This window comes from Triticum dicoccoides, chromosome 4B (assembly GCF_002162155.2).
Source record: "Triticum dicoccoides isolate Atlit2015 ecotype Zavitan chromosome 4B, WEW_v2.0, whole genome shotgun sequence".
Taxonomy (NCBI): Eukaryota; Viridiplantae; Streptophyta; class Magnoliopsida; order Poales; family Poaceae; genus Triticum; species Triticum dicoccoides.
In genome coordinates this window covers 603,013,359-603,023,165 of record NC_041387.1, presented here as the reverse complement: position 1 = coordinate 603,023,165, position 9,807 = coordinate 603,013,359, and the positions used below count along the sequence as shown (strand labels likewise).

Here is a 9,807-nt window from a genome sequence, read left to right as displayed (position 1 = left end):
CCCAGGCCAGCTATCAAATAATGTTGCCAACGTCTGGATAGTTTCCTTCTCGCAAAACTTCTGACCTCGTGTTGACTCTAGCATCATGGACTAAGTAAAATAAATAAATATTGTTTCAACATGTTCATACTAATGCCACATAGATGAAGAGTTACGATAACTTACACAAAATCTTAGATCCATGTAGTGTATAGGAGGGTCTGTGAACAATACTCCCTCGTCACATGCCAGTATACACACGGCGGTGTTGAAGTAATCATTGTCCATAGGTTGCTCCATGTTAAGTTCGCACTAAAGTTTCATAAGACTTAAGCCCATTGGATCGGTGTCGAGCTTCGGAGCCATTCCTTCCTAACAATTGGACGGTAAGAATAATAATAATGTACATGCGCACATTAAATATTGATACATGATACTTACTCCAAACACCCAACATCATCGACCGGCATGATGCAGTTGCAAAGGCCGGCAAGTAATTCACGTTGGTCCGTGGGCATGATAGTGATTGGGGCAGGACTACGTCAGATGGATTTTCTAGGATCTCGAGATCAGAATTAGGTAAAGTTTCTTTATCGTTAGGTTGATGGTATATGTGACCTCCTTTTAGCTTATTCAGCTTCGAATCGAGCAAAATGACAGCTAATTTTCATCGAAAGTGTTTCATATCCTCCTAGAAAAAAATATATAATTTGATATAATATTTTGAGATAAAATAATGAGATAATGTATGCAAATGCAATACCTGGGTGAACTGGTCTGATAGTGCATTTGATGTTCAATATTCCATATAATTTAGCATAAAGAGTCCACATGATACGCTATAATATTATAAAATAATGCTTTAGGATATTACCCAGAAGAATCCAATAAACAAACCATTGTAACAAGTACTTACCCAATCGGTTTGTATTGCCTCATAAAACTGCTCTATGACCATCCATTTTGTAACATTGAGATCGGGCCACCTGTGATCTTTGTTAAACTCCGGACTCCGCTCTGCAAGTTTCAGACGCTTCCCGAGTCCTAATAACTATTCTATGATCCCCAGTAGAATGCCCGTGCGTTGCTACGAGACCTTTTTTTACCGATGGCACATATATACTTACTCGGGTGAATTTATGGCCGAGTCCAACAACATTTCCTTGGGACCCTTGTCGAGAAATTCCTTTTCAACGCTGACATAATCCATATCCATCTTTCTCATAATATGCAAAAGCAAACATGTATAAAAATACACCTGTCGTATTATCATGTACAATATCTCTACAAAGAAGAACTATTATTAGTATGATCTCTTCTAATTCTGTAAATTCAAGTTTTAGTCAGGTATAGTTACATGAGTGACTTTGTCAATCGACATTTTCCAAAGCATCACCGGAAGCCATCGATTTTTATCTCTGATCTAAAAAGGTGAACATATAAACATATATTAAAATAATAAATAAATAAAAATAAGCTTAATATATATTCATTGGTTAGCTCCTTGCTGCAAGCAGGATCGTGGCATCGTGTTTCTTAATAGTGAGTGACATCCCAATTTTAATATCTTATAGGCTCACATATAAATCACTTGTTGCTAATTATTCATCAGAAATGACTTGTTAGGATTTGTGATATTTTCACTATATAGAAAAGTATGTGACATTTATCTCGTAGCAAACAATTGCTTTCCCTAAGAAGGCAAACGACCACTCCTTTTCTTTTGTTCTTACAAAAATCTATTTATCACTCTCATCGCACAACACAATGCTCACACCCACAACTCATTCCGCGGCTGCTCTGCCCACCACGGCTTCTCATTGTTGCCTCCCTTCGATGCCACATCATTTAGCACGCACCTTGCTCTCACACCTCCGTGTTCCCTCCTCTCCACGGCATCATCGGCCACTCCTCTCCCTTCCACGGCGTCACCGGCCGCTCCTCCAAGGAGTACACTTCATCGTAGCCGAGGGCGACCACCACCACGACACAACATTTTGTTCATCGCAACACCGCACCTTCTCCGAGCACATACCGAGCTTATGTGTACATCCTTTTATGTAGTGGATATAAATATTTCAATGGTTCTACATGTCTCATGTCCTTGCAGATATATCCACCTCACTACTACTACCACAGCGGGTCCGTTGCTGCAAAATGAATTGAGAAATATTAACATTGACAACCATAAATCGACTGGCATTGCATCTACGCATGGATGTTATTGAGCTTTAGAAGTAACAATAAACTGCAGAGATAATAGTGTACCTCTAAATGTAAAACTGTCCAAGCAACAAGTCTTTTGTTGATAGTACAAATGCAATTGATGTTGCCGAAATAATTCATCTTCTTGGTCCATAAAAAAATAGAAACTTAACACCAAAACATCTTATCATAAGTGATCAAAGTTGTTATCTTGCAATAGTGGAAATACTTGGAATATCCTTTAACCATACAAAGTTGTCGACACTGTCAACTCTGAACCTACAACAGATTGATGCCTACTGCCCACCTTATGTTTTCATGAAAAAATATACATGACAAGATATGCATACAAACCTTCCATGTAGAGATGCAACCTTCGTCAAGCAAGGAAATATGCCTTCTTAGAGAAAAGAGCATGTGCAGGAACATCTCTCATACAATGAAGGAACGATAATAATCAGGCATCAGGTTCACATCTCGGCGTGTGTGAGGCCAAAGTCAAGGCATTCCAAGGATTTTTCGAACAAACAACATACGACGCCTTGCAGTTTTCTAGTGTCTATCCCATATATATTTGATTCTACTCTGTCTCATATATACCTTCTAACAGGTATGAAATAGTATAACTGATTACTATCCAGGAAAGAAAGTCACAAAATACCAATAAATTGGTTGCTCTAAGAAAATACAAATAAATTAGCACGATGTGCTTTTTTGTATTTTACATCTTAAGAAAAGCTTTTCCGAAAAGGTACAGCTGGTACACCCTCTGTTCCTAAATATATGCCTTCTTAGAGATTCCACTATGGACTACATACGAAGTAAAATGAGTGAATCTACACTCTAAAATATGTCTATATACATCCGTATGTAGTTTGTAGTGGAATCTCTAAAAAGACTTATACTCCCTCCGTCCCAAAATTCTTGTCTTAGATTAGTCTAGATACGGATGTATCTAATACTAAAACATGACTTGATACATACGTATTTAGACAAATCTAAGCCAAAATTTTTGGGACGGAGGGAGTATTTAGGAACAGAGGGAGTACTTATCATGGCAGTACTTCACTCCAAGTCTGCAATAGTATGCTACAAATAAGCATATATTAAACATTAGAAAATCCTTATATTGCTCTGTACACTTACTGATTATGATCAACGTCGGCAATAAAGCTCATTGTAAAATGCACTCTTGTTAAATCTGGAGCTAAGTTCTGTGCATGCATTTAAGAGCATGATCTTAAGGGCCTAGCTGATCCATAACATACATATAGCATCCGCAGCCAACTCTTGTTGATAATACCTAATATATGAACCTATCTGACATTGAGTAAGCCCATTGAATTAGCCCACTCTGAAAGAAGCTGGCATTAAAAGCATGGTGATTGTAAAACCACCTTGAAGCATTAAAACCATGTTTTTTCACCGACGCTGTTGGGTCTTCCAACCTCATCCCCATGCACAACCTGGCGGATTCGACTCCGGCTAAAGTCTAGAGAATAAATTAGATAATCAAATAAAATCACATAATGAGCACATTAGAACACTCTGAAGCGTTTATTGTGTCTCTCCCTTCTTCGAAGGGTAACATCAACAGTTAGCAAAGAAGTACCGAGCCTTGCTCTCTCTCCCATCTCCAATCTGAGCAAAATTCAAAAAAGAAATGAAAGCTAGATGCCAAGAGATGTGTGACAGCATAAACGTGTTTCCAGGTGATGCTGATACAAAGTGTGTACGAATCTAAATGGCGTAAGGGATGTGTGAGTACAGGAGCATTTATCTAACTGGCCATTTACGTGAAGTTTGTTGCCATTGCTTGTTGCTCCTATCTAAGCACGACCTAAATCGTCGGGAGCATCATTCTTTCTGAATTAAATCCCGGGAGAATTTTAATAAAGAGCAAACATGAATAACATGATTTTTGACCATTAAAAACTAAAAAATGAATAATAGATTGTATATACTGCAAGCATATGTGTAGACACCCATCCAAGACAGAAACAGGATCCTTCAAGGAGAAGTAATTGTTGCACTTAAGCACCCAAAGTAAAGCTTTCAATATCTTATAGAAAAACTGCTCTCATGTACAGCTACAGTTTCATTACCTACCTATCTCGACAACAAATTCACAAATAAATTTCCCAGCTATGTTCCTTTCACCTTTAATAAATGATGAATTGTCTATAGCACATGTAAGAACTACTTTAAGGAATTTGTTCACTTTTATAAATTACAAAAATAACATTTTATGAAAGATGCACTAAGGTCCAGATTTATAGGTAAGCACTGGGTAGGTAACTAACATGAATTGGATCTTGTAGGCCCCTGTATATATGTCTCAAATCTTAATAGCAATCCATCTCTTAGACAAAAATAAAAACAATGTTAAATTAAGTGCCTTAAAAAAACAGATGAATGGAATTCTGTATCGACCTGAACAACTGTCAAGGCACATACCAAAAATGCATATTACAGGATAGGAATTTTGTTGCTTCCTTCCAACCCCAATTGCAATCAAATTCTGACATAAGAATGAATTACCGAAATGATCAATTTGCTTACAGGACTTGAAATCTGCACTTGTTGTTCACCACTGGTGACTTTCAGTTTCCTATCCTTGCTGACCCATACAAAAGAAACACAGTTATTTACATTGCAAAATTTAATATTTTTTATATTGATAAATCATGAGAACTTAGTCAGAAATCTTTGCATGAGCTTACAAGAGTGTGAAGGTGGACTGTACAGGAAATAATGAAGTGGCAGTGCGGACGAAACATCAATCCAACCAAATGCTATACCTGGTGGTTATCCTCGATCTTTTCTTCCAATACAATTCTAACAGACTAAAAGATAATCATGCTAATCAGAAACAAAAGAAGATGAGAAGACCATCTATCAGACAGAAGACCCGGAGGTACATATGATTGATTTGATTTTCCATTTTATATGAAGATCACTACATACGTCAGCCAATGCAATCTGAACCGTGTCATGTCAGTACATACAAGTTTCCAATATCAGTTTCTATTCTGAATCAAATTCGACTAACACACCAGACTCCATCTAAAGCTTGTGAAATTTTTCCTCTGCTGCGTGCGTACCTAAGCTAATCATGTAAAAGGATACAACTTTATTTCTACTATATGTCCAAACAGAACCTACATCGACAATCCTTTCTCTATAACTGAAGAACACCATCTATTGTGACCTAGCCCAATTCATATCCTCTACAAAATCTAATCCTTGATATATGAATATGTCTTACTTTAATTTTTCTTCCTGTCTGAAGATCAATGCACGTGTCAGCCTCTGCAAGCTGAACCGTGTCTTAGCAGTACATACAAGTCTCTCCAATGTCAATTTCTATATTGAACCCTGTTTGATTAACACACCAAACTCTATCCAAGTCCTTTGCAAAATCTAACCAGGAAGATTTGAACCAAGTTTATATTTTTTTTTGCAATTCAGTAGTAGTAATGAATACATTCAGTTTTTATGCTGTGTGAGAAAAAAGAAAGAATAGAGAAACAATAAAGCTATTATTTGATCTGAAAATATACAACCCCCATTTCTTCAGTGTTTACCATGGAGGCAACATACCTGTGATTAAATTTATTCTCATCTAATCTATGTCACGCATACAATAAAATCGTGAGAACTATCGTACTCATGAGATTTTTTTTTCTCCGAACATATTTCATAATAGTAGAGAAAAGTGTGCAAATTTGCATTCAACTTACCCAAGTGATGGAAGCACTGTATCTATATATTAAGCCTTTAGGTGAGCATTCACTTTAGAATCAAGTTTGTCAAAAACCTATCATCCCTTATTTTTATCTAGAAAACCTCTAAGCAAAGCATATGTAGTTAAACCAACATTGGAAGATATCAGCACATAATTCTTCAATCTATCGTCATGTATACATGCAGTTTGACATCGACAATATTCAAGTATCTTACTGAACCTTTAACAAGGAATTTAAACTTAACGGCAAATATTCTTCATAGTGACAGCCTCATTTTCAACCTTCAGCATACTGAAAAGGATCGAGGTACTTAACGTCGGAACTGAAGAAAGTCAAAGCTAATACATAGGAATTAACAAAAAAAACTGTACAAAAGCGTATGCTTACAGGAATAGTTTCTAAGAATAGCTCATTATGTAAAAGCTAGCAGAACAATTGATGCACTTGTATATATTAGTGCAGTCCATTGCTTATACTTTATTCTGTCAAGTCATTTGTTTTAGGATCAGATAAGAAAAAACTTGCTTACTTGGATTAGCCCTGCAGCTTCCTTGGAGGCAAACAGTCATCCTCTCAACAACCAACAGTCATCCTCTCAAAAAAACAACCAATAGTCATACTCTTGAATCCAGGTAAGCTAGGTGATTAAGAAACACAACGTACAAAAGGAAAAGGCTATCAATTCTTGCTGTCAGTAAACTAAGAAGAAACAACCTGATAATAATGCATCCAAACGAATAATTGTCGATGTCCAAACGAATAATGGAGTGAGCCGGTCGCTTTTCAACTGCATCTTCTTCACCATGTGTGAGGTTCTTGCAATGCCACCCCTGCCAAGGCCTGCTGCTGCTTACTACCTAATCCCAAATCTGCAAACCATAGTCACCAGAGAAGAAGAGGAAAGACACAAGAATCTCACCCTGGAAACGAACACATCCCACTGCAGGCGGAGGATATCTTCTACAAGAGACGTTGTGCTTCGCTGGAGCAGGAGATACTGTCAGCGTCGCAAGGTGCATCATCGTCTACCCGCCACGCCGGCGTCTGGCACTCTGGCTGCCCCTCGGTATCATACTATCATCTGCGCGGCAACCATTGATAGGAGGTGCCCGAGTCGACCTTGCGGTAAGGCATGCCAGTGGCGATGGGCCGACCTGTATCCAGAGTCATGGTGGCGGTGGCCTCCTCACCGGATCGGGCGGGAGCGGCGTCCAAGACCCACACGGTACCCGCCCCCTCAATCTACCTCTCCCGGCGCCATCCATCTGGACGAGATGTGGCCGTGGCGGATCTGGACGCCGCCCCGCTGACTTGCGCGACTCGATCCGGGGCATCCCCGCTCGAGGGCGGGGAAGAGGGCGGCGCCGGCGAGGAAGAAAGCGGGTATGGGTGGGGGAGACGGGAGAGGGCGGCTGTGCGCGGGCGTTCGAGGGGATCGAGGTGCGTACGACGACGGCGGCGTCTCCTCGAGGGATGCAGGGGATCGATAAGAGAGGTCTTTCTATGGGGTGGTTTTTTTGGGAGGGGGGAGCGTGCGTGGATGGGATAGGGGACGAAAAAAACCGGTTGAAAAAAACGGACGAAAAAAACCAGTCAAAAATGGTGGGACTATTCAACCAACTCGTCCATTAGAAGTAGAGATAAGATTAGGGTCCCTAAAAAGGGAGATACCGATCGGTGGGGAAGGAAAGGTGGGATTTCCTTCCTCCCCCTTTGACCAATGAACCCAGGGACTTGGAGGGCAAGCCAAAAGCACCCTCCATGCATATATAAAGGTGGGGAGGCATTGGGGGCATCCTCCCTTCAACCCTTGCTCATTGCCTCTCCCAACTCCTCCCACATTTCACCGGTACATGCTTGGCAAAGCCCTGCCGGAATTCCGCTACCACCACCACCACACTGTCATGTTTGTCCCGATCTCATCTACCTCCTCTCCCTCGCTTGTTGAATCAATAAGGAGAGGACACCGCCGAGCCGTAAGTGTGCTAAACACAGAGGTGTCGTCCGTTCGACACTAGATTAGATTGGATCATGAAGAGTATGACTACATGAACCGTGTTACGACGCTAACACTTTTGATCTACAAGGGTATGTAGACACACTACCCTCTCGTAGCTATGAATCTCCTAGATAGATGTTGCGTGTTTCATATGATTTTTTTATTTTCATGCATAGTTCACCATCAGAGACATCGTCTCGCTAAGATGCTAAGACTCATGGAGAGATCAAAAGCTCACCTCTAATTGGTGGGTAGTCATCATAGACACATCTTTCAATGTAGGTGCAAGCTCCCCACAATAAAAGTGAAAGGTGTGGGTTTGCAGTCTCCATCGTTCAATGAGAGAGGTCAAAAGAGATGGGTCCAAAGTGAATTCGAGTTTGCCAGATGTGAGCCTAGCAAAATGAAGTAGTCCATAAACCTCAAGATGTCCAAGGAAATAATCATCTATTACCTTTGTGTTCTATACGGTTCGAAGCCTGAAGGTTTGAGGATGATTATCATTATTTGGGCTTAACAAAAGATGGCAACGGTGGCCCTTGTCGTACTGCCCTTGCAAAAGGAATGGTAGTTCGGCTATAACCTGCACACACATAGTCAGCAAAACAAATAACGTTGAACATCACAAATACAAATAAAAATTAACATCACAAATATGAATAATAAAAATAAAAATTAACATCACAAGTAATATAAATATTTTAAGTTAACAAAACCATTAGAAATAAAAGTAACATAACGAGTACAAATTTAACAACATCATGCGGTGTTCTTGGTTCAATGCGGGCATTCCCTACGTGAATGCCCAGGGCACCTGCAAACGCGACATCGCTTTGGTTCTCCCATATGGCTATGGTCCATGTCATTCTGATGACTACTACTTCTTGAGCTTGCATTGGTTTTTCCCTTGAAGAGGAAAGGGTGATGCAGCAAAGTAGAGATAAGTATTTCCCTCAGTTAGAGAACGAAGGTATCAATCCAGTAGGAGACAACGCACAAATCACTAAGACCTGCAAAAACAATCAAACAACTTGCACCCAATGCCATAAAGGGGTTGTCAATCCCTTCATGGTTACATGCAAAAGTGAGATCCGAAAGTAAAAGATTGCAAATTAGTAGATTGGAAACTTATATGATGGAAAATAGACCCGGGGGCCATAGGTTTCACTAGTGGATTCTCTCAAGATAGCAAATAATATGGTGGATGAACACATTACTGTCGAGAAATTGATAGAAAAGCGCAAAGTAATGATGATATTTAAGGCAATGATCATGAACTATAGGCATCACGTCCGTGTCAAGTAGACCAACTCCTGCCTGCATCACTGCTACTACTCCACACATCGACCGACTCATGCCTGCATCTAGAGTATTGAGTTCATGAATAACAGAGTAATGCATTAAGTAAGATGACATCATGTAGAGGAATAAACTCAAGCAATATGATGTAAACCCCATTTTTTATCCTCGGTGGCAACAATACAATACCTGTCTTGCTGCCCCTGCTATCACTGGGAAAGGACACTGATACGTCTCCAACATAGCTATAATTTTTTATTGTTCTATGCTGTTATATTATGATTATTGGATGTTCTACAATCATTTTATAGTCATTTTATATCATTTTTTTACTAACCTATTGACATAGTGCCCAGTGCCACTTGCTGTTTTCTGCATGTTTTTTACATCGCAGGAAATCTATACCAAACGGAGTCCAAATGCAGCGAAAGTTTTTGTGGATTTTTTGGACCAGAAGACATCCAGTGGGCCAAGAAAGCACCTCAGGGGAGATCCGAGGGGAGAACAACCCACCAGGGCATGCTTGGGGGCCCAGGCATGCCCCAGTGGGTTGTGCCCTCCTCGTTGCCCCCCCCC

At 40.1% G+C, this 9,807-nt stretch overlaps 2 long non-coding RNA genes across 3 annotated transcripts; both read right to left on the bottom strand.

Moving 5' to 3' along the window:
• Window positions 1-1,607: 1,607 nt before the first annotated feature.
• LOC119291709 lies at window positions 1,608-3,061 on the bottom strand. Its single transcript, XR_005142603.1, has 2 exons — window positions 2,539-3,061; window positions 1,608-2,463 (listed from the first exon to the last, which is right to left on the bottom strand). It is a non-coding gene; the product is annotated as an uncharacterized LOC119291709 (long non-coding RNA).
• Window positions 3,062-5,871: 2,810 nt separating this feature from the next.
• Window positions 5,872-7,403, bottom strand: LOC119291710. Of its 2 annotated transcripts, none has more exons than XR_005142604.1 (2): window positions 6,853-7,403; window positions 5,872-6,773 (listed from the first exon to the last, which is right to left on the bottom strand). It is a non-coding gene; the product is annotated as an uncharacterized LOC119291710 (long non-coding RNA). The 2 variants fall into 2 exon arrangements; XR_005142605.1 differs by having other exon boundaries at window positions 5,872-6,763.
• Between the last annotated feature and the right edge of the window lie 2,404 nt (window positions 7,404-9,807).